At 45.5% G+C, this 27,722-nt stretch overlaps 2 protein-coding genes across 5 annotated transcripts in view; both read left to right on the forward strand.

Moving 5' to 3' along the window:
- The window catches only part of EIF4E3 (eukaryotic translation initiation factor 4E family member 3), a 186,099-nt gene extending 185,335 nt beyond the window's left edge, over positions 1-764 (forward strand). The window contains exon 8 of the mRNA XM_045088505.1: positions 671-764. The gene's annotated coding sequence lies outside the window, so the exon portion shown is untranslated. The remainder of the gene's footprint in view (positions 1-670) is intronic.
- FOXP1 (forkhead box P1) overlaps positions 716-27,722 on the forward strand; it is a 528,267-nt gene continuing 501,260 nt past the window's right edge. For all 4 annotated transcript variants that reach the window (XM_013052518.2, XM_013052512.2, XM_013052546.2 and 1 more), the window contains exon 1: positions 716-800. The gene's annotated coding sequence lies outside the window, so the exon portion shown is untranslated. The remainder of the gene's footprint in view (positions 801-27,722) is intronic.

Below are 27,722 nucleotides of genomic sequence, written 5' to 3' on the forward strand. Positions count from 1 at the left end.
GTGAAAACAAAACAAAAAAATATTTAATTGTACTGTGGTAAGGCTCCTTTTTTTTTTTTTTCCCCTTTTTCTTTTTTTTCTTTTGCCTCTAAGAAGAGCATGGTGACCTGGATTCTGGTAACTGTCTACCACTTTCATATTAGTCATGGATGGCAGTTGACGGGTTTGGACTTGAAACCATGTATATATAGAGCTTGAGTGACTATGTTTTGTTTATAGCTTGTAGCATAATCTGTGGTTCTCTCTCTCTCTCTCTCTCTCTCTCGCTGTCTCTCTCTTTCTACACACACACATATATATGATCTTCTAGTTGAAATTTATGCCTTGAATCAGAGCATCAAAGGTGTCATTGTTTAAGTACTTGACGAGGGTCACCTACTTGGGAGCTGGTCTTCTGAAGGGAATTCTTTCCAGCCTGCTGGCTGAGAGTGAGCTTCTGGAAGGCAGGGACTGTATGTTCATTTCGGATTGGTTGGTCTTCTAGTGATACTTGAGAGAATCATTAGCCACTGTTAATTTAATAAATTGCTGCTGGTGTCCAATGGTCCTCAGTCACCTGTTACTGTTCTGTTGACTGCTCTGGTGTGAAATTGGGGTTGTTCACTGTACAAGTGTGCCAGGCTCAGGGAATGAGGAAGGGCTGAAAGTCTGCCTTTGCTTTTCTTGTCAGGCCCTGGCCCCTGTCTGTGTCAGCCTAGAGAAGGAGCGGCCTTTACAGAATGTTTGCATATGCTGCCTTCTGCCCACAAAGCCCAGCAGAGTGACCTCGCCCAGGAGGGGAGTTCGCCTGGTTCACGCAGGTGCAGGAGGCGGGATGGTGGGGAAGGCTGAGGCACTGGAGGCCATGTGGTACAATACCACAATGCCATATTCAGGGCTTTTTAATAAATACTGGTGAAAATGTGAGACGCTAAAATGAGTCCTTCTTTCCTTGGAGCCCCCTTTCTTCTTTGGGCGGAGTTCCCGTACTGCATTAATATTCCCTCCCCCCGCCAGTGTTTATCCCTTATTGGCCTCTATAAGATCGGTTGTTTGTATTTAGAAGGTTCCTGGCTGCATATTTCAGCAGGAGTCATTTGTATCTGTTCACCTAGTTTTCAAGATCTCCCTGGTGGAGCGCGTCCCCCTTGTCAGCCGAGGGAAGATTCAGGCCTCAACTCTGGATTCTAACTTTCCGTGCGCATGCGTGGAATCTGGACGTGACCCCAGCAAGGAGGGGCTGGTCCTGTGGTTCTTCGATCATCACGCATCCCTGCCTGCCTAGCTTTGGCCACGTAGTGTTGACTGACACTCTCTCCTTTTTTTTAATGAATAATTGCTTTGAATCACCCGTTTTTTTAAAAAGGTAGATCATTTTCCATCGGAAAGAAACTGCATGTGTTACTGCAATGAACAATCACGTGCCACGAGTAGCAGGTGACGATAAATAAATACAAGGCCCTTAGGAAGATTACAGGAGGGGGTGAGGACCAAAAAGAGGGAAGACAGTGGGGTCTTCCTCATCCCTTGTTGTTTCATAACCTTGTCCGTGGTGTGATACTTTGTCCACAGTCTGTCAGAGCTCTCGGAAGTGACTGTGTATGAGAAGCATTTGAGAGTTTTAAAGTCATGTGGCTTTCTAGAAACACAGATCCGGTTGATTTAGATTGAGGACTTGAGATCTGTATTTTTTTTTTTTTTTTAACTTCCCCCAGTGATGGAACAGTTTGTTTTTATCGATCCTCAGCGAAGATTAGGGATTTTCTTAAAATAGGTTCTCACTGTTTTATAGTGGCCCATGTTCTCTGTGGCTCTCTCCAGCCATGGAAGAATAGGCGTTTCATTCAACATTGATGTTTCCTTTTATTCCTAAAGCTAATTTTTTTTCCGCCCCAGTTTTGGCGAAATTATGTATCACTTGTGATAATTCATTTTAAAAATTCCTGAGCTGTGTGGCGCACTTTCATGAAAATTCATTTAGATAAAATTAGATATTATTGTTTAATGAGGTGGCATTTCAATTTAGACCTTGCATCAGGCATATACCAAGAGTTTTTTATGGAAGAGTTAGGTTCATTTGAGTAATAAAGGCTGAATCATGGGGGCTTTAATTCTTAATCGCTGTGAGGATTGTTATCCGTGGGATGTGAGCTGTCTTAGTGGTATTCAATCAAGTGTCCACTTAGCCATGACTGGAAGTAATTGCTCCCAAGTGGGCCGCACGGTGACCTGTTAATACTCGCTTTGACCCTGTGACCTTGTCTGCCCCATTGTTTAGGATTTTATAGCAGGCGAGTCTGCATTTCTGTGGGGTCAAGTAGATATCTTGAGGTCAAACATTTTCTGATTACCGCCTCGTCCACACTGTAAGTCGGCCAGAAGCTGTTGCACTCCTAATAGTCATTGCTTTGTAGTGGAACACGAACAGTTAGAAAATTGTCTTCCCAGCCTGCATGTAAACAGTTTAATATTTTACGGAAAGAAGTTCATCTTGTAAATTAGGTATGAATAATACATTTGTAATTACTCCTTGTGTCTTTAAACACTTGTGTCTTAATTGGCTTGCTTTTTTAAAAAAAAAATGTATTTGCATTTGCCAGCAAGTTAAAATTAACTCCTGTGGAAACCCAGCAAAGTCAGGACAGAGTACACCCGGCTTCTGGCCCTGCTGAGACCTACAGCTAGACACGGCTTCCCCTTCTCTCCTTTAAGTTTTTGTTTCTGGTTGGACACTTTAGTTGAGACTGTTTATTTTTATTTATTTATTTATTTTATTATTTTTTACCTTTGGTTCTTTCACATCACAGTGTTGCTGTTGGTGGATCGGTAACTTAATAGCTTTTTCTCCCCCCCAGTAGTTACATGGTCTCCTGCTTCCCATCTTTGAGGAGTTAAGTAACCCAGGGTGGCTGAAGCTTCCTGGGTGCCCCGTGCTGCTCTGATCTCTCTCGAGGTGGCAGAGCATTGAATGAGGGTGAAGGGTGGAGTTCTGCTGGAAAGATAATCCAATCTAGTTTGGTTTCACAATGCTGTCATGTCTCAGTATCTGAAGCCGCCATCGGCCTGTATCCTTGCCGTGTCCCTTTACCTCACTCCAGAACCGGTCAGGCCATAGATTTTCCAGAAGTGCTTATGTGGTAGAGTACAACTGGACAAAACAAAGCAAGATACACAGAAAAGTTGACAAATAGTGAATTTCCAATGGCACACAAAGTCACTCTGGGTATCCCCCCCAAAGAAAGTACTGTTAGGAAGAAAAATTCAGTGACCCCTCTTATTGTTTGGAGTACTACTCAAAATAATGTATTGATGTCTTGTAATTTAGGTTAAAATAATGTATTGATGTGCTTGTAATTAAGGTTAAAATATTTACATAGAGTTTGGCTTAAGAGAGAAAGCTATAATGGCTGAAAGTTAAGGCCTCCCATTTATCTTACAGATAAGTTCTTTCTCTTGACTTGTAGTTCTATGTGCTGTTGTGTTTGGACTTTAGTTTTTGTATTCTTTTTTTTTTTTTTTTTTTTTCTAATTGAAGGTAGTATCCTTAAACGCCAGACAGGATGAATAATTTGTCACAAAATTTGTACCCTTTTTTTAATTATTATTTTTAATACTATCAGTGGGGCTCGAACTCATGACCCGGAGATCAAGACCTGAACTGAGATCGAGTTGGCCGCTCATCCACATGTCCCAAAATTTGTATCCTCCTTTGCGTACTATGAAAAATATTCATTTTCCTTCTGTGGAAGGGGTTCGTGAAATCCTAATGATAGTGTATATGCGCATACCTGCGTAATTGTCCAGAGAGAGTTCCCAAACTGTGTGCCGAAGTACCCTGGGCTGCAAACTCCCAGAGGCTGCTGGAGGGGAAGTACAGTCGTATGTGGCATCTGTTGGGCCCTGGGCAAACTACTAGGTTATTCACAGTTTTATTAATAGATTGTGTTATGTTCCTAATGATAGCGTCCTGTTTTTGCATAGCTGGTTTTGAGCAATCGCCATGATGAAAAGCACACGTTCCATTTGAAAAATCAACCTGGAACAGAAAGTGAGGGTGGCAGTATCCAATCTAATTTCAGTTCTTGTGAGCTATGCCGCAGGCAGCAGGCTCAGATGTCCCATTAGGAAGGCTTCTGTTCAGAACGGAATAAAAGCACGTGTCCTTTACGTTTATTCCTGCTTCCCCCCCAAATAACTGCTGAGTTGTTATGCCTGGTAAAAGTTGTTTGGAGCTAACTTCTTTTTTTTTTTTCCTAATTTATTTATTTGACAGAGATCACAAGTAGGCAGAGAGGCAGACAGAGAGAGAGGAGGAAGCAGGCTCCCTGCTGAGCAGAGAGCCTGATGTGGGGAGGGTGGTGGGCAGGGGGGGTTGGGGGCTCGATCCCAGGACCCTTGGGTCATGACCTGAGCTGAAGGCAGAAGCTTTAACCCACTGAGCCACCCAGGCACTGCCTGGAGGTAACTTCTCAATACGTAAAATTGTTGGGTGTTTCTTTGGCTTGGGGAGGGTGGGGGGGTGAGTGGGGGAGGGGTGCCATGAGAAAAACAGCTATAAACTGAAAGAGTTTGTAAGCTTCTGGCATATTTGCAAGAAATATATCTGTATTAAAAAAAGAAAAGGTGGTCATGGTAGACAATTTAGAAAATGTGAATAAGCTAAATGGAGAAAAGATACACTATCCTTGATGAGGCTCTCCAGAGATACACACTTGTAATATCTTGGTGAAATAAAATTGTTTGGGCTTGCAGATAGCAGTAACCAGAATGAACCAGTTTGGGGGGGGGAAACATTTGTCTTAAGAATAAAGGGGTGTCCCATGGAACCTGAATGCAGAAAAGAATGAGAACCAACATCTGAAACATTTGTCCACTGTAATTCCTCTGGTCTTCTTTTTCCTTTCTGCAAAAATTATATATATATAGATAGATAGATAGATAGATATAGATATATATATTTAAAATTTTTATAAATATTTTTATTTATTTATTCGATAGAGATCACAAGTAGGCAGAGAGGCAGAGAGAGAGACGGGGAAGCAGGCTCCCTTCTGTACAGAGAGCTCAGTGCAGGGCTCGATCCCCAAGATCCTGAGATCATGACCTGAGCCTTAACCCAGTGATCAACTACAGTGCCCCCCAAAATTATATTTTTAAATGAAATGATTTTGGTGGGAAGGAGCCACCACAATGTTTGGAATTATTCTCGTGCATTCCTCGCCCACATCTACTCAATTTGCAATTCCCAAACTTGAGCTTTTCTTGGTTTCTCTTCCCTGCTCCCCACACTCTTGAGCTGTGTGTTGCTGTAGTAGAAATACCTATAGTCCATGTTCTCTGTCCCCTTGACCGTCAGCTGCCGCTGGTCTCCATCAGTCAGGCAGAGGATGAAGGATGCTGGCCATCCTCCCTGGTGCACCTCTTCTTTCCCTGGAAGTGACTACAGGGAAGAAGGGGGGACGTGGTCAGCAATGGAATCATGCTGCTGAGGACAAGACTGCATGCTTGGTGTGGCATGGCACCCATTTGAACTCACTGCTTGCATTATAATCTCGCCCCACTGCCTGCCTCCTTCCTTCCCAGCCTCCTCCTCTTCAACAACAGAAATTTACTGCCTTGCAGTCCTGGAGGCCAGAAGTCCCGGAGGCCAGAAGTCCCAGATCAAGGTGTTGGCAGGGTTATTGTTCCTTCTGAGGATGTGAGGGAGAATCTGTTTGATGCTTCCTCCTGTAGCTGCTGGTGGTTTGCTGGCAGCCGTTGGCATTCCTTGGCTTATAGAAGCATCACCCTGATCTTTGCCTTCATCTCCGCGTGGTGTTTTCCCTGTGTGCTTGCCCGTGTCCAAATTCCCCCTTTTTCTAAGGATACCAGCCCTATTGGGTTGGGGCCCTCCCCCCTCCAGTATGACCTCATCTTTACTAATTGTATTTGCAGTGGCCCTATTTCCAAGTCGAGTGCCACTGTGACCCACCTTCTCTTTTAGCTCAGGCACTTGAATTTAGGAAAACTAAATGTGCCAATGCTGGGACTCCTCAGAATAATACGCAGCAGGATGTAAAATCCATGCGGATGTGAAAGGAACACCCTGGGGAGGAGAGAGGCCAGAGTCTCTCTTCACTTCCTGTGGGCCCATTGCTTCTATGACCACCACACCTTCCCTTTGTGCAAACGTCAGATACTGATGCCTATAGACAGGCACAGTTTACTCGTCCTGTTCCTTTCTTCCCATGGGACATCAGTGTGTGGCGTTTTGATGACTGTGTGTCAGTCCGTGGGATGCTGGACAGGGGATGGCACTTGGCCCCGGAAGATCCTGGGTTGTGGCAGCTGTCTCAGAGCTTCTGAGTGCCACCTGCGACAGTGTGAGGTATTTTACATAAATTGCGTTGTGCCCTTGCTTCCAGTCCGGGCAGCAGACAGTGCCTTTTCCATTTTAGGGACAAGGACACCGAGGATCAGGAAAGCCCATTCTCTTGCTCAGGGTCACAGAGCTCATTTAGGCGTGAAACTCAAGCCGCTCTGGATCCAGAGCCTGTTTTCTTTCTGTCTCCCTGTCTCTGACTTATTAAGTACCCCAATTTCCTAGCCTCTCTTGGAAAACATCATCGCAGGAAAAGCAGTCTGGTGGTATTTCCTGTCTTTTGGGTCTGTCTGTCTCTCTTTAAACAGAGTAGAGTATACCCTGAGAAATATGACTATTCTGAGCAGAGAAGTTTCTCTAGATTGGACGTGCCAGCATGGACAGACGAGCCTAGGGGACCCTTGCCTCTGTCATTGGACAGCTGCCTGCGGGGAGCTTGGTGTTTCTGCTGCCAGTGTCTCTCGGAATTGTTGCCAGGCCCCAGGGTTTGCTTGCAATTGCTGGTGCGTGGTGTTTGGGATGTTTGTGGGTGGCTGTTTTTTATTTTGGTTTTGTTATCTGCCCTTTGTCGTAGTAACTCTGGCATCATTTCTTGCTGCTCAGATGTTCTGTGGCTTTCAAGTGAAGAGACTTGAAAACGTACCAAGTCAGAGGACTTTATAAAAAGTGGCATCTGGAAGCCAGGCTGAGCTTTTTGGGGCCATCGGTCGCGTGTTACGGTGTCCCACAGGTCTTTGTGTGGGCAGCGCCCTGTGCCTGGAAGGGAGGGCACAAGCATGGGAGTCGCCAGGAGCAAGTGGGGAGAATGATGCGTCAGTTGGGGTGCTCCGGCGTTCTCCCGTTGTTGCCGTGGGGGAAATGTTAGCCGGAAGTGGCCAGCTCTCTCCTTGTAACTTCCAAAGAAACCAGAAAACTTAAATAAAAATGTTTAGTCTTGATTATTTAAATGTTGAAAGCTAAACAAAAATGAAGTCTCTCTGGTCTGTTCATGCAAAACCCGTTTTTGGACCGCCTTTGGGCTCGCAGGTCATTGATCTACAGTTTTAGGCTTCTGACAGAACCCGGCCTCCGACCACCTTCTTCTTATTTTTCATGACAGTTTCAGGGACGTACCTTGTCTGTCCCCTTTGGTGTAAATTAGGGGCCTTGCTCTGCTGCTGTCCCTCCACAGTCCTGACCTAGCATTTATTTTCCTGTGTGTGTGTGTTTTTTTTTTTAATGATTTTTATTTATTTATTTGACAGACAGAGATCACAAGTAGGCAGAGAGACAGAGAGAGAGGGAGGAAGCAGGCTCCCTGCTGAGCAGAGAGCCCGATGAGGGGCTCGATCCCAGGATCCTGGGATCATGACCTGAGCCGAAGGCAGAGGCTTAACCCACTGAGCCACCCAGGTGCTCCTATTTTCCTGTGTTTTAAGGGTCTCGGTACTCCCTTCTCCCATCCCCTGGACTGGGCTTCTCATCCCTTCTGTCTACGCTATCGGCAAGCAGTGGATACCCACAGAGTGATTGCTGAGGCGGGGACCTTGGTGCCAGTCGGGGAAGGGGGTAGGGGTGGGAGATGGTCTTCAGTTCTCACCTGGCATGTTTTTCTCCCTCTTCTCATTTGCGTGCATTCTGTTTGGTGTGGGTGGCAGAGTCAGGTCATCTCTTTGCTCTCAGATGGCAACTGTCATTGCTGATTAGGCCTCGTGACTTTACCTGAGTTGCGTTAGAGAAAAAAAATCATAAATGTCATAGAAACTTCAATTGACTTGTCAGTGCCAACCTGTTTTGGTTCCTAGAGGCTAAGTGGAGACACAAGACCGACAGGTTTCTGATACACACTGTTCTCAGCGTTTGGGGGATGCCTGACTTACTCATTCCTTTCTAGAACATTTTAGATTTGAAGCCGTTTTCTTGAGAGGAGTCACACACTGACATTTCTAGGCCAATTGGAATAGCATTTTGTTGGCTGTTCTGGGAAATGTGGGGGAAAGGCCCCCTTCTATCATTGTAAAGAGGTCCTCAAACCGAACCCGAGTGACAGACGGGGACTATTTCTAATGAGCCGCCAAGAGGTTTGCTTCTGGTACAATCCTGCACGGATTCCTGTGGCGTTACGTAAGATGGGCTTTCCCTCCTATTTGGAATGAGAACATTTAAAGGGGTCAGCCAGTTTCATGCTGGGAAGTCACTCTGCACATATGCTAAGAAAATGGATATATGTTTTTGAAAAATGTGAGCTCTTTTCCATCATTGAAAAGGAATGTAAAATGATCTATTTTTCAAAAAGGTGTAGAAATTGATGAGGCAAACAGAAGTCTATGAGTGGTTCACTTACGGGTTAGCAGAGAACATGTTCTGTGTTTCAGACACTCGTAATAAGATGAAGAAACGTCCCAAGATAGTTGCAGGGATGTATGAAGTTAATAGGGAACGGTGCGTGGGGGTATGTGCGGTACGTTATGTATGTTTTCTCTCCTTTCTTCCTGGCTCTGTGTGTGTGGGGGGGGGGCAGTTATTTTTGGGTTTTGTTTTGTTTTGTTTTTGTTTTTTCTGTATTTCGTAGTAGATATTTGTTTCACATTAATGTTAAATCGAACGATTGTGTGGCCACCTGCCTGGCTTTTAGTTGAAAAACCATACCCTAGGAATGTTTGGACATGTGTTTGTTGCATTTAACACAGGCTCCTTTGAGAAAGATACTGTCTTCCGCAGGGCCTGGCCACTGCATTTAGGAGAAAGTGGGCCGCTGGAGAGAACAAAGCAATTGTTGATACCCTGGTGGGTCTGGTCAGCACCTTCCAGAGACTCAGCCCCAGGTGCGCATTCCATCGTGGAAAGCACCATTCTGCAGTATTGCTCTTGGTTTCACACATTGGGGTAGACTTGGACTTTTGACTCTTTTCTCTGAGGCATCTCAAAGGTTAGTATTCTAAGCCAAAGAGTCAAAGAAAATTTACCCAAATTCAGTAAGTGTAAGGATTTGTTGCATGAGACCAGAGGAACTATGGGCCCGTGTTGGTGGATAACCCGGATCAGAGGGGTGAATGAGGAGAGGCGGGGTCCTGTAAAAGGGCCCATGACTTTTCAAGAGAATTCTAACTTTAGTTTCAGAAAGTTAGGAGGCTCTGGACCTTGGTGTCAGACATAGGAGATTTATAGCAGTAGAGGCATTTGATCTGCATGGAGAGAGTAAGACCTGAAGTAGGACATCCAACCTACAAGGCTTTTAAGTGATGCTGTTCTACAGATGTTGTCTTTAAGAGCAAGTTTTACCTCTCTGTCTCCCCAGCCTCTTTGTAGCTCACACACTTCTCTTACCTTGCTCTTTTATCCCCCATACTATGGCTGCTTTCATATGCACAGCTACCCACCATTCTCTCTCCTCATTGCTCCCCCCATGCTTTGCATGGAGCCCAGCATTTAATAGGAGCTCAATAAATGGTGATACAATTCACGGTCAGGTCACAGAGGGAAGGAGGGTGTATTAGCTAAGGTCGTGGCAGCTGCTGTAACAGATAAACCCACACAGAGTTAAGGATTCAAGCTCAACAGATGTTTTTCTGATTGCCAAGGCCCCTCTTCCGAGCATTGACTCAGGGGCCTGTCTCCTTCCATCTTAGGGCTCTGCCATCTTCTGCATTGGACTTAAAATTTTTGAAAGTTTGAAAAAAGAGCAGGGAGGATCACATAGGTGAAATTCTTACAGATCAGTCCTGGACGTAATGCGCATCACTCCCACAGATAGGCCACTTAGGAGAAAAGTGTTCAGTAAGGTCAAGGAGAGAAAAAGGAGCCCAAGAGTCATTGATGACTTTCCATTCTCTTGTGGAACTAGACTGTAATGCCAGGAGGGCAGGGGTAGGACATATTCTTATCTTTTATGATGTTTTTAGCAAGTAACAAGAGTGGGAATATTTTTGGTTGACTGACCTTGAGCTGGAGTTTTCCCATCTGTAGAAGAATTCTGCTTGCCTAACAAGGGTAGAATTCTGGAGTCAGGGAATCTTATTGCTGCCCATTAACTGATGAGATCATCTGGTCCAGCTTGCTGTATTAAGTTTTCTAGAGTCCTTTGAGAGATGCATGCACTTAGATAAAATGCAAAAACAAACAAACAAACAAAAAAACCCCAAAATAAAAAAAAACCCACGAAAACAGTAAAGAAAAACTGCTGTAATTCTCTAGCATATTTCTCTCTGATTTCCACAAGTAGGTCTGCATTTGGAGAATAGGTTGAGAGCTTTTCACCAGGGAGGGTTTATGATTCTACTACGAGCGTACCATTTCTTAAATAGCTAGCTACTGAGTGGGTTTGAGATTTGGAGGTCCCATCTGGTGCACGTAGTGGATTTCTAGGGGAGAGGCGGTACCGTCCTCGTGTACCAGAGGACAACCATGTAGGTAAGATGAAACAGCCTCTGGGTGCCAGTAACTGTGGCTCCAAACACTACCCAGTAATTTCTTCTTATCTTTGCGGTCGTCCACTGACACGGTTTTCCCATTTTGCAGCTGAGGAAACTGAGACCTACAGAGGTTAAGTGACTCTTTGAAGATAATGTGGCAGCCTAAGTGGAGGAGCTGGAATTTGAACGAGGCCTAGGGCAAGTGCTCTGTGCACGAGAATGTCTTGTCTTCTCTCTGATAGAAGCAACTTTAGACTTGAGGGAAAGGCAAAGTGATACCATCAACTTGCGTGGAACGCCGGCTGTTGTCCGGGAGTGATTGGATGAAAAATCGCGGTTTGATTGGGCAAGCTGTTCCAGTGGCAGTAAAATAAACACCGTTTTCCTGACAATTATTGTAATAGACATTTCCCTGACAGGTAATAAAGTGGTATAGATACTCCTCGATAATATAATCCCTGTTGCCAGTTTGGCTGCTAAACCCAAGAAACCCCTGGGCAGTGGCAGACAAATATGTTCTCGCATTGTTACTTATTTAACTCCTGTCACACATGACTAGACGGCGTTTTCATCATTGAAAGTGTTTGCTTATTGCCCTCTCTTTGACGCCCCGAGTCTCTGTGGGCTTGGACTTGCAGATGTGTTGTGATTGTCATCTGTATTTTGCAGTGCCATGTCGTGTGTGTGTGTGTGTGTGTGTGTGTGTGTGTGTGCATGCGCGCAGGCGTGCTTTGCGATACCACCTTCAGGGTAGATTAATATTTTTAGCCAAAGTAAAACATATTTTAATTCTCTTTTCTGACTTAAAGCTCTGTATTAAAAAATGGGTGAGGGGCACCTGGGTGGCTCAGTGGGTTAAAGCCTCTGCCTTTGGTTCAGGTCATGATCCCAGGGTCCTGGAATCGAGACCCTCATCGGGCTCTCTGCTCAGCAGGGAGCCTGCTTCTCCGTCTCTCTCTGCCTGCCTACTTGTGATCTCTGTCTGTCAAATAAATAAAATCTTAAAAAAAAAAAAAAGGGGTGATTTTTCTCAGCACTAACTAGCATTACTGTCCTCATTTCCACGTTGGGACACCATGTTGTTTCTCACACCAATAATGCAGCTCTTTGAAATCCACAGAGGATGAAATGGAGAGCATGCAGTCGGCCCTGTGAGCCACCCTTGGCCCTGGGAAGGTGCATCGCAAATGCTTGTTAAGACACTAAAAGAGGGGTGCCTGGGTGACTCAGTGGGTTAAATCCTCTGCCTTCAGCTCAGGTCGTGATCCCGGGCTCCCCCCTTCGGGCTCTCTGCTCAGCGGGGAGCCTGCTTCCTCTTCTCTCTCTGCCTGCCTCTCTGCCTACTTGTGATCTCTGTCTCTCTGTCAAATAAATAAGTAAAATCTTGAAAAAAAAAAAGACACTAAAAGAATGCATGAACAACAAGTGCATCTCATTCTGATAATTTCTTTCATTTTTCTAGAGAATAACTAAGATAATAGATTTCACATAGGGTCTCTGGGTAGCTCAGGACGGTGAAACTTCTGACACTCGGGTCCTGATCTCAGGGTTATGAGATAGAGCCGCACACTGGGCTCCATGCTAAGTGTGGGGCCTGCTTAAGATTGTCTCTCTGGGGCGCCTGCGTGGCTCAGTGGGTTAAGCCGCTGCCTTTGGCTCAGGTCATGATCTCAGGGTCCTGGGATCGAGCCCCGCATGGGGCTCTCTGCTCTCTGCTTCTCTCTCTCTCTCTCTCTCTCTGCCTCTCCATCTACTTGTGATCTCTGTCAAAAAAAAAAAAAAAAAAAGATTGTCTCTCTGTCTCTCTTTCTGCCCGCACCTTGCTCACACAAGTGCTTGATCTCTCTCCCACTGTTTAAAAAAAAAAAAAAAATATATATATATATATATATATACACACACAAACACACACACATATACATATGTATATATACATATATATACATATATATATACACACACATACATATATTTTAAAAATATATACTTATTCATTTATTTATTTACTTCAGGAGTGAGGTTAAAACGCAAAGTATGAGCTCATGTTGATTTTGACATAATTTCTAACTTGTACACAAGTTGCAAGAACTATACAAGGAATTTCCACACACCCTTTGGCTGGATTCCCTGGTTTACATTCAGCACCATTTGTTGATTCTCTTCCTGCCTCTGTCCTTTCCCTCCTTTCAGATGGACTTTCTCTCTCTCACATGTGCACGCAGTTTGTGTGTTTGCACCTCCTTTTCCTTGTGAGTTTGAAACCTTAGTGAGTGTCGACTCCCACGAGGCTCTTCTCTCGGGCGACCACAGGGCCCCCGTCAGTCCCGTCAGGAGGGGCGGACGTTGACACAGGCTGTTGTCTCCTTTTGTGAGCGTGGCGGTCAGGTCTTCTCCAGCGTTGTTTGACCTGCTCTAGGACCTCCATTGTGCTCAGTCATCCTGTGTTAGGAGTTTGTGTTTAGCGAACATCCAACTACATAAAATCCCCGATGGCATTTCCAGGGAGCTGCACTGGCCAGTCCTCTAACCCACTCTCCAGGCAGCAGACAGAATAGTCACGAAGCATGGGAGACACAGGGTGTCCCGATCCTTCGTTCCTTCCTTGAAAAGACAAAGACTGTTTTTAGTGGTGGTGGTGTTTTTTTTTTTCCTGGAAGTTTTCCTTAGTAATCAATCCCGGGTCTTACGCCCCCCAGCAGCAGAAATATTTTCCTTACATTGACTCAGCGGAGGTGAGGGAGGCGGCATGTGGAGGAAGTGCCCATTCGCGTTCTGTGCCTCCTACGGGAGTGACTGTTCCTCCTTCCTGCGCAGAAGTCTCGTTCTCTGCCGTACTCCTCTCCTTCCTCCTCCCTACACTTCCCTAATTTCAAAATGGGAATTTGCAGTAACGTTGGATTGGCTCTGGCAAAGGCATTTTGATGACCCTTGTGTCGGATCATTATAGTTACTAATAAAAGCTTGAAAGTGATTGTCGCTCCGCAAGCATGATTCCAATGACTTGGGGTGAGCTCAGCTGTATAAATACGTGTTTTGTTTTGTTTTGTTTTTTTCTTGTTGCTGTGTAAATTTTGATCAAAGGGAAATGCGTATACCATTTGGTTGAATGTTTCTTTTGAATTTAATCACATTTGACTGTAAAACAATAAGCAGAAGTAAAATGGCATTGGAAATGGGAGCTTAACGTTTGGAGAGACTGGGCATGTCGGGCTGCATGGAAGCTTTCCAGACCCACACGCTGTGGGGCATTCCAGTGAGATGCAGAAGGTCGGGGAGTAGGTGGCAGGGGCACTAAGGTCGTGGCCGTATATCCAGCCAAAAGGCAGGGTCCCAGGCCTGATGTGACAGGAGGGGGTAGAGTTGCGAGCTTGTACTGAGGGCCATGATGTTCTGTCCTCAGATTCCCAAAGTGAACTTTTAGAGTTAAAAGAAAACTTCAGTGCATTTAGCATGATTATCTTTATGCTGTTGAATTAAAATTTTGACTTCTAGGGAAAAAAAAACGTAATTTTTACATTTTCTTTTGAAGTCGCCTGCTGTGGATCTAATTAATTTTTATTCAATTACAGTTTTGCTTGTTCGAACCGTGTTTTTCTCATCTTAGGGCTGGGCATCTTGTTAGCGACTGGAATGGAGCGTTGAAGGGAGGGTGAGACGGCCCACCGTGTTCGCCCCTTACTGGGAGCAGAGTGCGGGAGGTGAATTCAAGGGCTGTGACTGCACCCCAGGCATGAGAGGGGGGCTCCTTGCCTGGGTGCCCGCCATGTGCAGGACGTAGATCTGTGGTATCGGTGCCATGTCTTTGGTGAGTGTAGACACGTTCATATTTCTTTCTTGCATCTCGGAGGCAAGGACAACACCCCCTGAGCAGCAGCGAAGATTGTCTGCTCAGAATATCTGCTCCTCCGGAGCCCGTCAGCCGTCCGGTCATTCATTCCACAGGTGCTCACTCAGTGGCTGTTTCGTGCCTGCCCCTGTCCAGGGATGCGGAGTACGTCAGTGGGCGAAACAAAGGCTCACCCCCGTGGATGCTCGTGTTCTGGGAACAGAGGGACATCAGAAGTACATCGTGTAGCATGTCAGGAAGTGCGTGCAGGCGAGGAGAAAGCAGGGTTTCACGGTGTTGCGGGATGAGAGGGTGTTGTGTCATACTCCTAGATTTTGTGGCCTGGTATGTCTCTTTGAAGATGCTCTTTGAGCAAAGACTTGAAAGTAGGTAAGGGAGTTAGTCCTGTAGAGGACTGCAGGCAGAGGAACCCTTTAAGGCGAAGGTCCTTTGGTGTGCAGGGCATGCCCTATAAGACTAGGGGACAGTCAGGAGGCTGATGTGACTGGGGGGGGGTGAGCCAGGAGAAGTATGGTGGGAGACGGACTCTGAGAGCTCACCGGGTCCTTACCGGGAAAGGATTTGCCTTGCCCCTGCGGGTCCTGGTGGTGCTGGAGGTGTAGACCCCTGATGCGGGTGTACACAAGATCCTTGGCTGCTGTGTTGAGAATAGACTCTGGGTGGGGGCGGGGCTAAAGAGAGAGAGGCAGGGAGAACTCTGAGAAAGGTGTATAATCCAGATGGAAGGTGCTGGTGGCCATGATCAGGAAGTTGGTATCGAAGGGAGGGAGCTGTGGTTAGATTTTAGATCTATTCTGAAGGCAGGTTCCATGGGCTTTCCTGATGGAATTGGTGCAGGACTTGAGAGAAAGATAGGAGACAAGATTGACTTAGAGAGCAGTGGCCCGAGCATGATTAGAAGGGTTACAGCTGCCCTCAGCTGTGACAGGCAGGGATCAAAATGTGTGTGAAGGCTGTTTCTGGGAAGATCCAAGTTCTGGATGTGTTGCCTCTGGTGTATCCAGACATCCCAGAGGACTTAGCATGGAGGCAGGTAGATACCCAGGACTGGGGCTGAGGGAAAAAAATGTGAGCTGGGCCGGGAGCCGTGGGAAGCTGGAAATGCCTGGTGACTGCCCATACGGATTGTTTTCACGTCCCCTTCAAACTCACCTACTGGTTATGAGGGATCCTCCTTGGCTCTGCTAATCCCATGTGATCCCTGTTCAGGAGGTGCTCAGTTTAGCTCTGGAAGGTGATCTTTTCTTGGTGTTAGGTGTTAGCTCTTGGGCTTTGCAGGGCTGGGGTGCTGGTTGTATGCCCTCAGAGGGAGCTGTCAGAGTCCAAGAAAGCCTGAGATGAATGCAGATTTGGAGACTGTCTTTCTCATCCCTCACTGCAGGAGGAGGTGCGGGTACCGGGGTGTGGGGCAGCGCGGAAGCTGGAATCCGACTTGGCTGACTCCCCGTCCCGTTCTCTTTCTGCTCTGCTGAGCAGGGAGCAGCTCCTGTTTGAAGAGGCATTCAGAACATGGATAATGTGGTGCTCTTGCCTCTGCCATCCATTTATCCATCTTTTATCACCCAGGAAAAGCTGGATTGCTTTCTGGAAAGAAGACTGTTGTTGCTGTTCTGTCTTAAATAGGTGTTCCTTGAGTGTTTATCAACAGGGGCAAAGGGGCGTCTCCACGAACATGCATAGAATGCTTTTGGTCACAAAGTAAAAAGGTCAAAGTCAGGGAAGGTTAAGTTTTCATTTTCTGGTGGGGATTTCTTACTCTCCGTGCCTCTGGTAGAGGCAGGATGTAGCTCTTTTGGCTTTCTGCTTTGCTTGTAGGGCGTGTCTCCTCTTGGTGCTTATCCTGAGAGAGGGCCTAGGCTGTGCTGTCCATCCCCAGCCGAGATAAAAGGTCATGCAGGGCCCTGGTATGTGACCCTGCCTTTAGCCAGGACCTCTCTCCTCTCTCTAAAGCACCACTGGGAGGCAATATAGCACAGTCTGAACTAGATTCAGGTCCTGCTTCTTCACTTAATTAGTATGTGACCTTGAGCACATTACTGAACATCTCTGAGCCACAGTTGCCTTATTTGTAAAAGATAACATTCCTACATTGGAGATCTGTTGTGAGAAGCCAAGCGAGAAAAATGTATGTCAAGGGCCAGACACTGCACTTGGCACATAGTAAGTGTTGAATTAATGAAGCTATTATTATCACCATCGTGGCTGGCATTTCCTGCGATTCCTACCTGCGGCTCAGGCCAGTTTTGTTAGGATTAATTTAGTTTCCAAAAAAGATGTGCTAATTGGATTATTACATTTTCATGCGTTTATATTTATATATACACGCAGAGCTTTGAAATCTACACATGTATATATTTATCCATTCAAGTCTCTCTTAAAAATCTGCAAGAATTATATTTTTGAGTCATTGAACCATGATGAAATTGTTTTTCACAAAAAGATTTGCTATAAGTGATCATTATGTAGGCCATCAAGATGGAGAGTGTTGTACAAATGGAAGTTAGAAGAAACACCCAGAAAGAAGCCTGATGTTCATGCAGGGCCACTCGTAGAGTACATATTTTTATAATCTGGGGATTTAAAAACATTGGCACTTGCCTGCATTGTTTAGGGTTGGATGGCACAGACAAGGCTGCTTTGGGGTTGGGATAAATATTTTTTTGATTAGTGCTACAACTTGTAGACTTGTAATCACGAGTGACTTATCAGCAGCTTTTCAAAATCTGACATTCCACACGGAATGCCCCAGTGAAGGAAAGTCGGCGCTCTGTGAATGCTTTTACAGTCGAATTCCACACACATGAATTATGACAAGTGAGGCGACCACTCTGTGGTTTGTTGTGTCTGCTCCGGTTCCTACTTTTAAAGTTGCAGTTGCATTTGGTCATTTGAAGCTTATTTTCACAGTCTGGCCGAGCCAGCGGGGTCCCGGGGCTCCGTAGGGGACATAAACCGCCAGCCTTTCAGTTAGAAGGCTCAGTAGATAAGCATTTCAAGACTGCATTGCATCATACAGAGGGACTCAGGGGCTGATTTAACATACACTATTTGACTTAATTTAGATATTTAATGGAAAGAAAAGCCTTTTATTATCACCGAAGGAAAGAACTGCCAAACATTGTGAGGCTCGGCTGAAATATTAGAACGGATGTACGGGGTACGAGTGTATTTCACTGCCTTACAGAATGGGGTGTTTAATAATAGTGGTTTCTTTAAATTTAGCCCATGTATCTTAGATATTTGCACTCTGTAAATTATATGCTGTGGTTCAAGAAACTCCCATTTCTGTGTGTGTTTTTTAAAAATTTGTTTTAATGAAGTATGTACTGATTTTTTAAAAATGAATTTCAACTGTGATTTATGTTTATTTCATGAGCCCAGACTGGGGAGTCTGTGCCAGGAAGGAACACTTTCCATCCTGTCTTTTGAGATACATAAATGTGAGCAGTAGCGGGGTCTGCTGACCTGATGGGCCCCAGCTCTGGGGGGCGTTTCCCTCAGTAGGCACCAGCCTGCTATGCGGATCCGGCGTCTGGCAGGAGTAGGGTGGGGACCTGTAGCCCCGGGAAGAAGGCACCCATGGGGGTCTGGGAGGAGACTCGGCCGCACTGCTGCACCTGTATGCCTGTGTCTTCCATGGGACCTGTACCCACTCAGATTGCCAAGGCACGAGATCAGCTGAGCTCCAATTTGATGTGCACTCCTGTTTTTCCAGGACGTGGGGAGGTGTTAATGGGCTGAATTATGCTCCCCCCCCCACAATTCATATGTTGACACCCTAACCCCCAGCATCTCAGATTGTGACCCTCTCTGCAGATAGGGTGTTTCTGGTGTTAATTAAAGTAAAATGAAATGATTAAGGTGTACCATAGTCCCATGGGAATGGTGTCCTCAGAAGGAAATGAGATCAGGACGCTGATACACAGAGGAAGGCCTTGACAGGTGCAAGAGAGGCCTCAGAAGAAATCAGCCCTGCTGACACCTTGATCTCGGACTTCCAGCCTCTGGAACAAAGAAAAGACAAAGGTCTGTCCTTCAAACCACCGAATCTGTGATACTTGGTGCTGGCAGCTTGAGCAGACAAATACCCAAGCAAATCAGAATCTACAGGAGGGTGTAGATTCATTTACAGAATCTACATGTGGAAAAGTGTTTTCCATATAACAATATGATATTTAAATACTGAAAACAACAGTCAGAAAACCTTCAGTGGGAAGAAAAACTGTAGGACTGACCAGATCCATGCGGTGAGTGGAGCGTGTGAGTGGGTACTGAAGCCAGAAAGCGGTGACAAGTTATTGCCTTAGGCGGGTCACGGGGCGAAGGTCTCAAGGACATTATCTCTTTCAGTTCCTACCACAGTCCTTTGAGGTAGGATTGTTATCACCAACTTTGGGGAAACTGAGGCAATAAGACATCTGTGGGATTTCATACCAGCAGGGTAGGAGCTGGGGCTCAAAGCCACAAAGTCCTGCTCCGGGCCTGTCCGCGTTGCTGCTTTGCCAGTTTTGGGAGATTGGGGCCCTGGGGCCCCAGGAGGGGTATTTGTTGGATATATTATTATTATTAATTAAAATATATCGGGGCACACTACCCTTGGACACGGTTTGGTCACGCCTCCAGAGAGAGGCGATAAAATGCATGGAGTGTGGTGAAGATGGCCATCGGAAATAATACTAACCAGGACTATTACAGGGTACTTAGTGTGTGTGAGCCCCGAACTCAGTAAGCCCTATACGTGCTGCCTGTTTCTTCTCGAAGCAGCCCGGAACAGTTTTCCCGGAGCTTCCAAGGGACCTCACATCCGGGGGATCACACCCCAGCCCCTGAACCTCTCACCACTGCCTCCTCAACAGGCCTGGTACTTGTGCAGTGTGGCATCTGTCATAAGGAAGGAAAAGAGGTTGGCTGACGTTTGGGTTTTGAAAACAGGAAAAACTTTCTCCCTTTTTCCCTTATTACCAGATTTATGATAAATGTAAAACATTTTAAAACCAACTCAAGGGGCACCTGGGTGGCTCAGTGGGTTAAGCCTCTGCCTTTGGCTCAGCTCATGATCTCAGGGTCCTGGGATCGAGCCCCGAATTGGGCTCTCTGCTCAGCAGGAAGCCTGCTCTTCCCCCCCCCCCACCCCGCCTGCCTCTCTGCCTACTTGTGATCTCTCTCTCTCTCTGTGTTAAATAGATAAATAAAATCTTAAAAAAAAAAAAGGCTGCAAAGCAAAAACAAACAAATGAAAACAGCAAAACAATAACAAAAAATATTTAAAACCAACTCAAAGCAGAAATAATTAAAACTTACCTGGAGTCTCATCCCCTATTGAGAATTACTACTAGTGCTTTCTGTCTGTCTTGTAGTCTTTTTACTTGGAAATATACTTTCTGTGACTGCATATATATTAATATTTTCCTAAGCAGCAACCTTAGTTAGAAAAGAGCAAGGACTTTGGAATGGGACTTGGGTTTAAATCACAGCATTCACTTGCTAGCTACATGACTTTGAACAAGTTATTTAATTTTTTTGTCCTTAAGGTAGGATAATAAACATATAAAACTTAGTTCGGTGGGGTTTACAGTAACCCAGTGTATGTAATGTACTCTTTTGTAGCAACTGGCACACAATAAATATACAAACCATAACTTTAAAAAGAATCCATTTTTGAAATATGTCTTTGTTACTTAGCAACGTATCCTTCAACAAACATTTGGTGCGCAGGTATGATTGGGATCACGTTTCCTTCTATGTCCTTGTCTGTTTTGACAACCCTTCTTAATGTCTGCATAGTATTTCATCAGTACGAATCCCTATGATGCTTCATTTCCACTGGACATTTATTTTCCCCAGCTTTAAGCGCCATCGGCAATGCTGTTCTGTGTTTCTTTGCAACCTTGTCACGGAATTTTCTCCAGTGATCGCTGTTGCAGTGGTATCAATTCCAAACGACTAGGGGATGGACAGGAATGGCATGGTTTTACGGCTGTTGAACCACTACCAAATCATCCCCCACGAAGGCTGTGATCACTTACCCTGAACCCAGCTGTGCACGAGAGTGCCCGTTTCTTTCTTTTTTAAAAATTTCCTGTGCTGTACTTTTCACCTCCTTGACTTCTATTTGTGAGTTTTTGATGTAATATTAGGTTGATGGACACAAAAGAAAAATGGGGCATAATTATGCTCTGTGGGTCACTGACTCAAATCTGGCATCATAAAGGATGAGCAGTGGCTCTGAGAATTGAGAGAGGAGAGACGGTTTGGGCAGCGGTGTTCAGTTCACTGTGTGGCCCAAGCGAAGGTGAGAACAGCAGCTGTTGCCATGGGCCAAGTATTGGGTGCATGCTTTCAGCCTGTGTAATTTAACCTTAACAGCAGAGCTCTGGGCTGGGGACACTTGAGGAGTCTTTTTAGCTCCATGTTATAGATGTAGAAACAGAGGCTTAGAGAAGATTTGTGATTGGTCCAAAATCACGAAGTAGCTTCCTCTGGCAGAGCTGGGAGTTGTAGGCAGGCGCTCAGACTCTGGTTCGTGTTCTTGTCCTGGGATATTTGAACCAGAGATGGACACAAGAGCCAGCATGGAAACCAAATGGGAGGTGAACATGGCGGCTGGCTGGTGTTGGGGGAACCCCACAGCGTTTCTTGTTCGTTGGAATAGAAGGCAGGGCTTTGACAGACACAGGGAAGTGGGGAGGAAGAGCCAGTGTGGAAAACGTGAATATTCAGACTGTAACTATGGGGCCGTGGAAACTGCGGCTGGAGGTCTGCCAAGAGACGTAATAACACCACTTACCCTGTTTTAAGGCTTTCATGCATTATTCCACTTAATCCTCAAACCACCCCATGACGTAGGAACTGTCACTACCCCCCAGTTTACTGCTAAGGAAACTGAGGCCCAGAGAGCCTGAATAACTCGGTGCCGGAGTGTCGCCACCAGATTCTGATGCTCAGGGCCAAAGCAGACCAGGAACTAGAACTCCGCGGAGAGTTTGCAACCTGGGATATATTTGTTGGAAGTGATTTCTCTCAGCTTTTGAACTTGGTAGCAATTATCGCCTGCAGAATTCAGCTAGCAATTAATTGTGTACTCCCCGTGACACCACTCTCATTTAAATCCCGTGTTGTTATTTAACTTCTCCTGCTGGGAAGACAGCTATGCCTGGATGTCCCTCCTCTCGGACTCCACACGTGGGTAGCACAGTTCAGCAGAGCCGGGCTCAGTAAACGTTTGAAGTTCGCTTGAGGAATCTCCTCGGTAGACTCTGGACAGGGGCCTTCCCGGGAAGGGAAGGGTTTGGGAAGGAAGGTGGCGACAGCGCTCAGGTTTGTGAGTCAGAAGGAAATTGAGAGAACAGACAGGAGACCGAGAGAGCGCTAGAACGAGTCCCTTTTGCATGGGCTGTCAGAGGCCCAGAGGGGTGCCTCCATGGCCCAACTCAGCCCCTCTCTGTTCTCAGTGGGGGCACCTCATGCAGCTTCCAGGCCTCACTTGGTCCATGCTGTCTTCCTTCCTGGGATCTGCCTGACTGCCGGCAGGAAGCCGAGGGCCTTAATGTGTAGGTACTCCCAGTAGGATTCTCATCCTTGTGTTCTGTTTGGGCTTTATCTTGGGAGCTATTTCAGATGTGCTCACGTTTCCCATTTGAGCTGTTGGAAGAGTGGTCCTCTAGGCTTGGGTACCAGTAGCGGGGAGATGTGGCTTTGAGAGACACAGGGCTCTATCACTTACTAACTGTGGCTTTGGGGAAAGGATGCAGCTTCTTTGAGCCTCGGTATCCTCCTCTGTAAGATGGTAGCACTTACGGGTGACGCTTTTGGAAGGCTTGTGAGAGATTGGGCACAAATGCTCAGTACCAAGGGCTGGGCGCACAGCCAGGGCTCCACACACGCTGGCTGGTCTTAGAACTGGATGCCCTCAGGAGAATATCCAAAGGCCTCCCAGTCTGTTGAGCCACTGGGGTGAAAGGCCAGTGTGTTCCTTCTTTTCTTGTATTTACAACAGACATTTCACCACTTTGACGCTCAGACACTTTTCCTTGATGATTTGGTCCTAGTCATCAGCTCTTCTGCTCTCCTGAGGCTTTTCCAAACCACGTCATTCCATGCCCTGGAATGTGCACTTCTCTCTTGAAAGGAAATGTGGCCATTGGATGTTGGACGGCTCTGAGTCTGGTTGTTTTCTTCTTATATACTTACCATCCCAATCAGTTATGTGCGCGCGTGCATGCGTACTTGTGTGTGTGTGTGTGTGTTTGAAACTGTGAGAATTGTCTGGAAGTTCTTCAGTCATTTCATTAGTCATTTAACTTTTTTGGTTTTTAAGATTGAAGACAAATTTCTTGGAGGCAGTGGGTCAGATGGACGTGGCTGGTGGGGTAACCAGATCCCCGCTGAGTCAGCCGTCTGTTCAGACAACTAAAAGCTGAAGTATGCTTGCTGACGAGTCCCTGGCCAACGTCACATTACCTCAGCATTTCATTTCTGCTCCTGAGTTGTGGGAACTTGGATGCCTTTGTGGGTTGTTCAAAAGCACTCCCAAGTATTGAATGGATTTGAGTTTTGAAGCCTGAAGTTGTCGGTTATCTCCTGATGTGGTGTTTTTCGATCTGAGGCCAGGGCATAAAATTGTGACATAGTATTGCTCAAAAAGTAGGATTCACTGCCATTAATTTACAGGAAGGGGAAACCTAGGCTCTGAGACACTCACCGACTTGCAAAAGGTCTCCAACAGTTGGTGGCCAAGCTGGGACACAGTTTGATCTTCCTACTAATTCATCATGCAGAAGCCACCCTCCTGGGCCTTGTCCTTCTGCTAAAACTATCTGAGAAGCTGTTGATTTTGGTTCCCTGACCTGGATTGGAAAGAAGATCTGAATGTCAGGGATGGTCGTTGCCTCACAACGCCCTCCTGGCATTCTCCTCCTGAGACCCTATCTGACATATCCCTGAAACGTGTTATAACCTTGGAAGTCTGTTCAGTGTGCATGTTCTCTGTTTCTCTGTGTTGCGTGGGTCATCCATCTTGGGTGGATGAGGTGCTGTATGGGGTCGCTCTGTGTTCTAACGTCATCCTCTCCCTACAGCACCATACATGATGAAATAATCATGCTTATTGAATGAGGATGTTTATCTTATTATGGTACCACAACCTTGACGGTTTTGCCTTTGTTTTTTAACTTCTTTAACTTGGGCATGAGTTTAGAAGATGATTTGAGAGTATGTGGGGATATAATTTGTTTCAACAAAGAATTTGGCCTCTTTGTTTTTATTCCTTTAAGTAATTTGTAATTAACCTCAAAGGCCTGTGGTAAGATGGCTTTTGTTTCTAGTTGGAATATGGGGACGCAGAATTCTCCAGAAGAGAGAGTTGGCTCGACTGCTGTGGAACTTGATGTTTCATCCCACAGAGTGACTCTTGTAAACAGCACTTCAAAATCCTTCTTCAAGACCATTGGGTCTCTCAAAAAATATTTTCTTTTTTCCCTCCCTTAACTCTCATTATTTTTTTCTCTTTTCCAATAACGGAGGACTTTTCCTCTTTATATTTGAAGCTGCTATCTTTTTCTTAATTTTGAAGCCAGCAAAAGTCATCCCAGAGAACAAGTCTCAGAAGAATTGCACTTGATCCTGTGACCTAGTTGGTTTCTTCATTCTTTGAAAAGCTATTTTATCCCCCCCACCCCCGCCATATCAATTGTGTATGCTGATTATTTAACCTTAACTTTTCACAGGAAATACAGATCCTTTAGCAAGACAAGCTCTGGTGTCCTCACAGGTGGCTTCCTATGGAAGGCTTGAGTTTGCTGCTTCCTCCTTACACGGGGACCTGCTATTGTAGTGTTTTCTCATTAGGAACATCATCCCTATGAATGTGATTTTCATTCTCATCCAGTGGAGAGGCTTTGCTTACCCACAGTGCATCTCAAGCTTTTGAACAGATCCATGGGGCTCGTGTCGCTAGTGAAGGTGAAATAATATAATTTGTTTATCACCTTGAGTTGTTTACCATGGATTGTCAAAAATATGTTTTGAATTTAAAAGTGTGAAAAACAAGTGTGCTAGCTATCAAAAAAGCTCTCCCCTCAAAGTAAACATATTTATAGAGCAAGACTCAAAACAAAATACTTGATCGTGATAAGCCCAGCCAATGAAAAGAAAGTAAACATGTTTACCACAAAAGCATTATAAAGAGCCCAGATGGCACCCAGCTCTCTGTTCTCTTGACTGTTCTTCCAGGGAGCTACTGAGGCTCCCCTGGGGCTCAGAGACAGAGGTGCCATTTGCCTTACCAGCAGAAGGCCCACCTCGTACAAGCCCCACCCACTTAGCTTAGCCTGACTTGCCAGTGGGATTGGAACATTAGTCTTCTGAGCCATTGAGTGGAAGGTGTTGGTGAAATTGAACTTGGAGTTTCCATGGTTCTTAAGTAGATACTTGTCACAGGTTGGGTGCCAAGTAGGCTTATGGGGACTCTTCCTGGCTCCCTGAAAGGGCCCCAGATAAAGACCACATGTCCAAACCTTCCGTCCCAGACACTGTAGTGTGGGTATTGAGGATATAAAACATCAGTCATTCCCAGCCCCTGCCTCACCCCACTTATTCTGGTGAAGGAACCAAATAGCTTGAATAAGAAGTTGGTAGAAAAGATAAGGGTATCCTGGGTGATGCAGGGCAGTTTGGGGTACTGAGTTTTATGGCATGAACCTTAGATGGTATAAAAGAGAGGGGCCCTAGAAAGGGAAAGTTGGGTCGTGAGGAGTTTTAGACTTGAGGTGGCATTGGCTTGCCTCAGTACAGTCCAGGAGCAAGTTCAGAAGAAATGACCCAGTGAGAGGTGGCCCAGTGGGAAATTGTTCCTCAATTTCATCACTGAAGGTCTTAGAGGTGGAGCAGTTTCTAAAGGATGTTGAGATCCAAGTTTTTGGCCATGCGCTCAAGTATAGAGGAAGTTGTAGTGGTTCATTAGCACTTAATGAGCCCTTACTGAATATGGGCAAATATTATGCCAATTTTCAGGTATAACTTGCCCAGAGTTGTAGCTGGTAAGTGGCATAGCTAGGATGGGACATACATGGTCTGTTCCACAACCTGTGTTTTAAGCTGTGGCACTGTACAGTTTCTCAAAGGCTTTGGACGCTTTAAGATAACCAGATGTATAGTCACTCATTGAAAAGTTGTTTTTTTGTTTTTTGTTTTTTTTTCTTTTGAGTGACTTGTTTGTATCAGGCCTTATGTAAACATTAGCCAGGCTGTTGGAAGGACTATCTTCATGACTATTGAGGTTGATAGAAGTGGCCAAATTGGAAGGATCTAGACAGAAATTTGGAACCAGAAACTAAAATATCTGAAAAGGTGTGGAAGAGTGTCCTTGACACTTAGAATTAAAGACCATATGGCTGGGCTGGGAAAAATGGTTCCCTCTCATGTCGTCATGAGAAGAAGGGTTTTGGGGCGGCTGGGTGGCTCTGTCGGTTACGCATCCAACTCTTGGTTTCAGCTCAGGTCAGGATCTCAGGGTTGTGAGATCCAGCCCCACATTGAGCTCTGTGCTAGGCATGGAGCCTGCTTAAGATTCTCTCTCTCTGTCTCCTTCTGTACCGCCTTCCCCCTGCCTTAGTGGCATGTGTGCTTTCCCACGCTTGCGCTGACTTTAATTAAAAAAAAAAAAAAGGTTTTTGAAGGGTGAAGGGATCAAGAGTGGAGAGGGATGATGGTTTTTTTTTCTTTCAGGCAGATGATGGGCAAGGTGAGCTATTAGCAGAGCAGTACCTTGGTTGTAAGAAAGGGACTTGGTTGCCTGAAGTCCTGAGATGTTGAGAAGAGGGCTTTGGGAAAAGTTGAGAAGAGTATCTTTAAGGAAAAAGGAAAGTTTCTGGATTTCTGATGATGTTGGTAAAGGAGGGCAGTGGGAAGAAGTGAACGTTGGAGCCAAAGTGAAGGATGAGTGGAGTTCCTCCTGTACAGAAAGGGGATTCTGGGGTTGCAGAAGGTAGCAGGATACTTAAAGTGCCCCTTTCCCTTGTAGAGGGGGTTCCAGAAGTCACTCATCCCCATGGCAGTGTTCAGACGTAAGCTAGGCTGCTTATTGAGGAGACATGGCAAGGGGACAGATAGAAGCCACAGGAAGACAACCCTCCAGGTTTTAAATGGATTGTTAAGATTTTTAGTGAAGAAAGAACAATAAACAAACACAGAAAGTTTCTGGCTGAGCCTCAGTGAACTGGAAAAGTGATTACATGGAAACCATATTCCCCATGTGTTCTAATTAATCTAGTGGGTTTACTTAAAAGCTTGTTTTTGAGCATAGATACCAACAAGTCCTCTGATGTGTTGAAAGAGATCTTGCTAGTGAAAGTTAAGCAAGAGTACAATGGTTAGCGCTAGAGAATTTAATTGAAGTGAAATCAGGTGGGCTTGCTGAAGCCAAGAATGTTGGCGTAGTTGACCCATTTGGTTAAACTGGGTCCATTTTTACTAGAACCTTAGAACTTAATTCTTCTGACAGAAGCTTCTTTAGGGTACATTTGAGGTGATTATTGTTTTAAAAACAGAAGTTTTTTTTTTTTTTTTTAAGATTTTATTTATTTGACAGAGATCACAAGTAGGCAGAGAGGCAGGCAGAGAGAGAGGGGGAAGCAGGCTCCCTGCTGAACAGAGAGCTCAACGTGGGACTAGATCCCAGGAGCCTGGGATCATGACCTGAGCCAAAGGCAGAGGCTTTAACCCACTGAGCCATGCAGGTGCCCCAAACAGAAGTATTATTTGTTCTTCTTTTCTGAGCCTTATTAATTGAGGAAGATTGGCATTTTATTTGTGAGCTGACCGCACACACCTCTTTTATTTATTTTTTTTTTTACTTTTTAATTTCTTTTTTTTTGAACCAGGTTCAGCATTGTCAGAAAGTCACTCCTGGGAGCTGATGATGGAGTCTGCTCCACCCCCTTCTGTTCCATTTCTATTCTGGTGCCATTTGCAACAAAAGAAACTAAGTTAAGAAATTAGAGAAGGGCTGAAGCTCTCAGAAATGCTCTCCTTCCCATCAGGTTGTGTAACTGATGAGACAAAGTGGGCCCGCACTTCCTTTAGCACATGGGACCTGAAGGAACATCCGTGGGAACTGACCAAGTTGGTTGGCCTTGGCCTTGGGGCT

This window comes from Mustela putorius, unplaced genomic scaffold, assembly GCF_011764305.1.
Source record: "Mustela putorius furo isolate JIRA1106 unplaced genomic scaffold, ASM1176430v1.1 tig00000095_pilon_pilon_pilon, whole genome shotgun sequence".
NCBI lineage: Eukaryota > Metazoa > Chordata > Mammalia > Carnivora > Mustelidae > Mustela > Mustela putorius.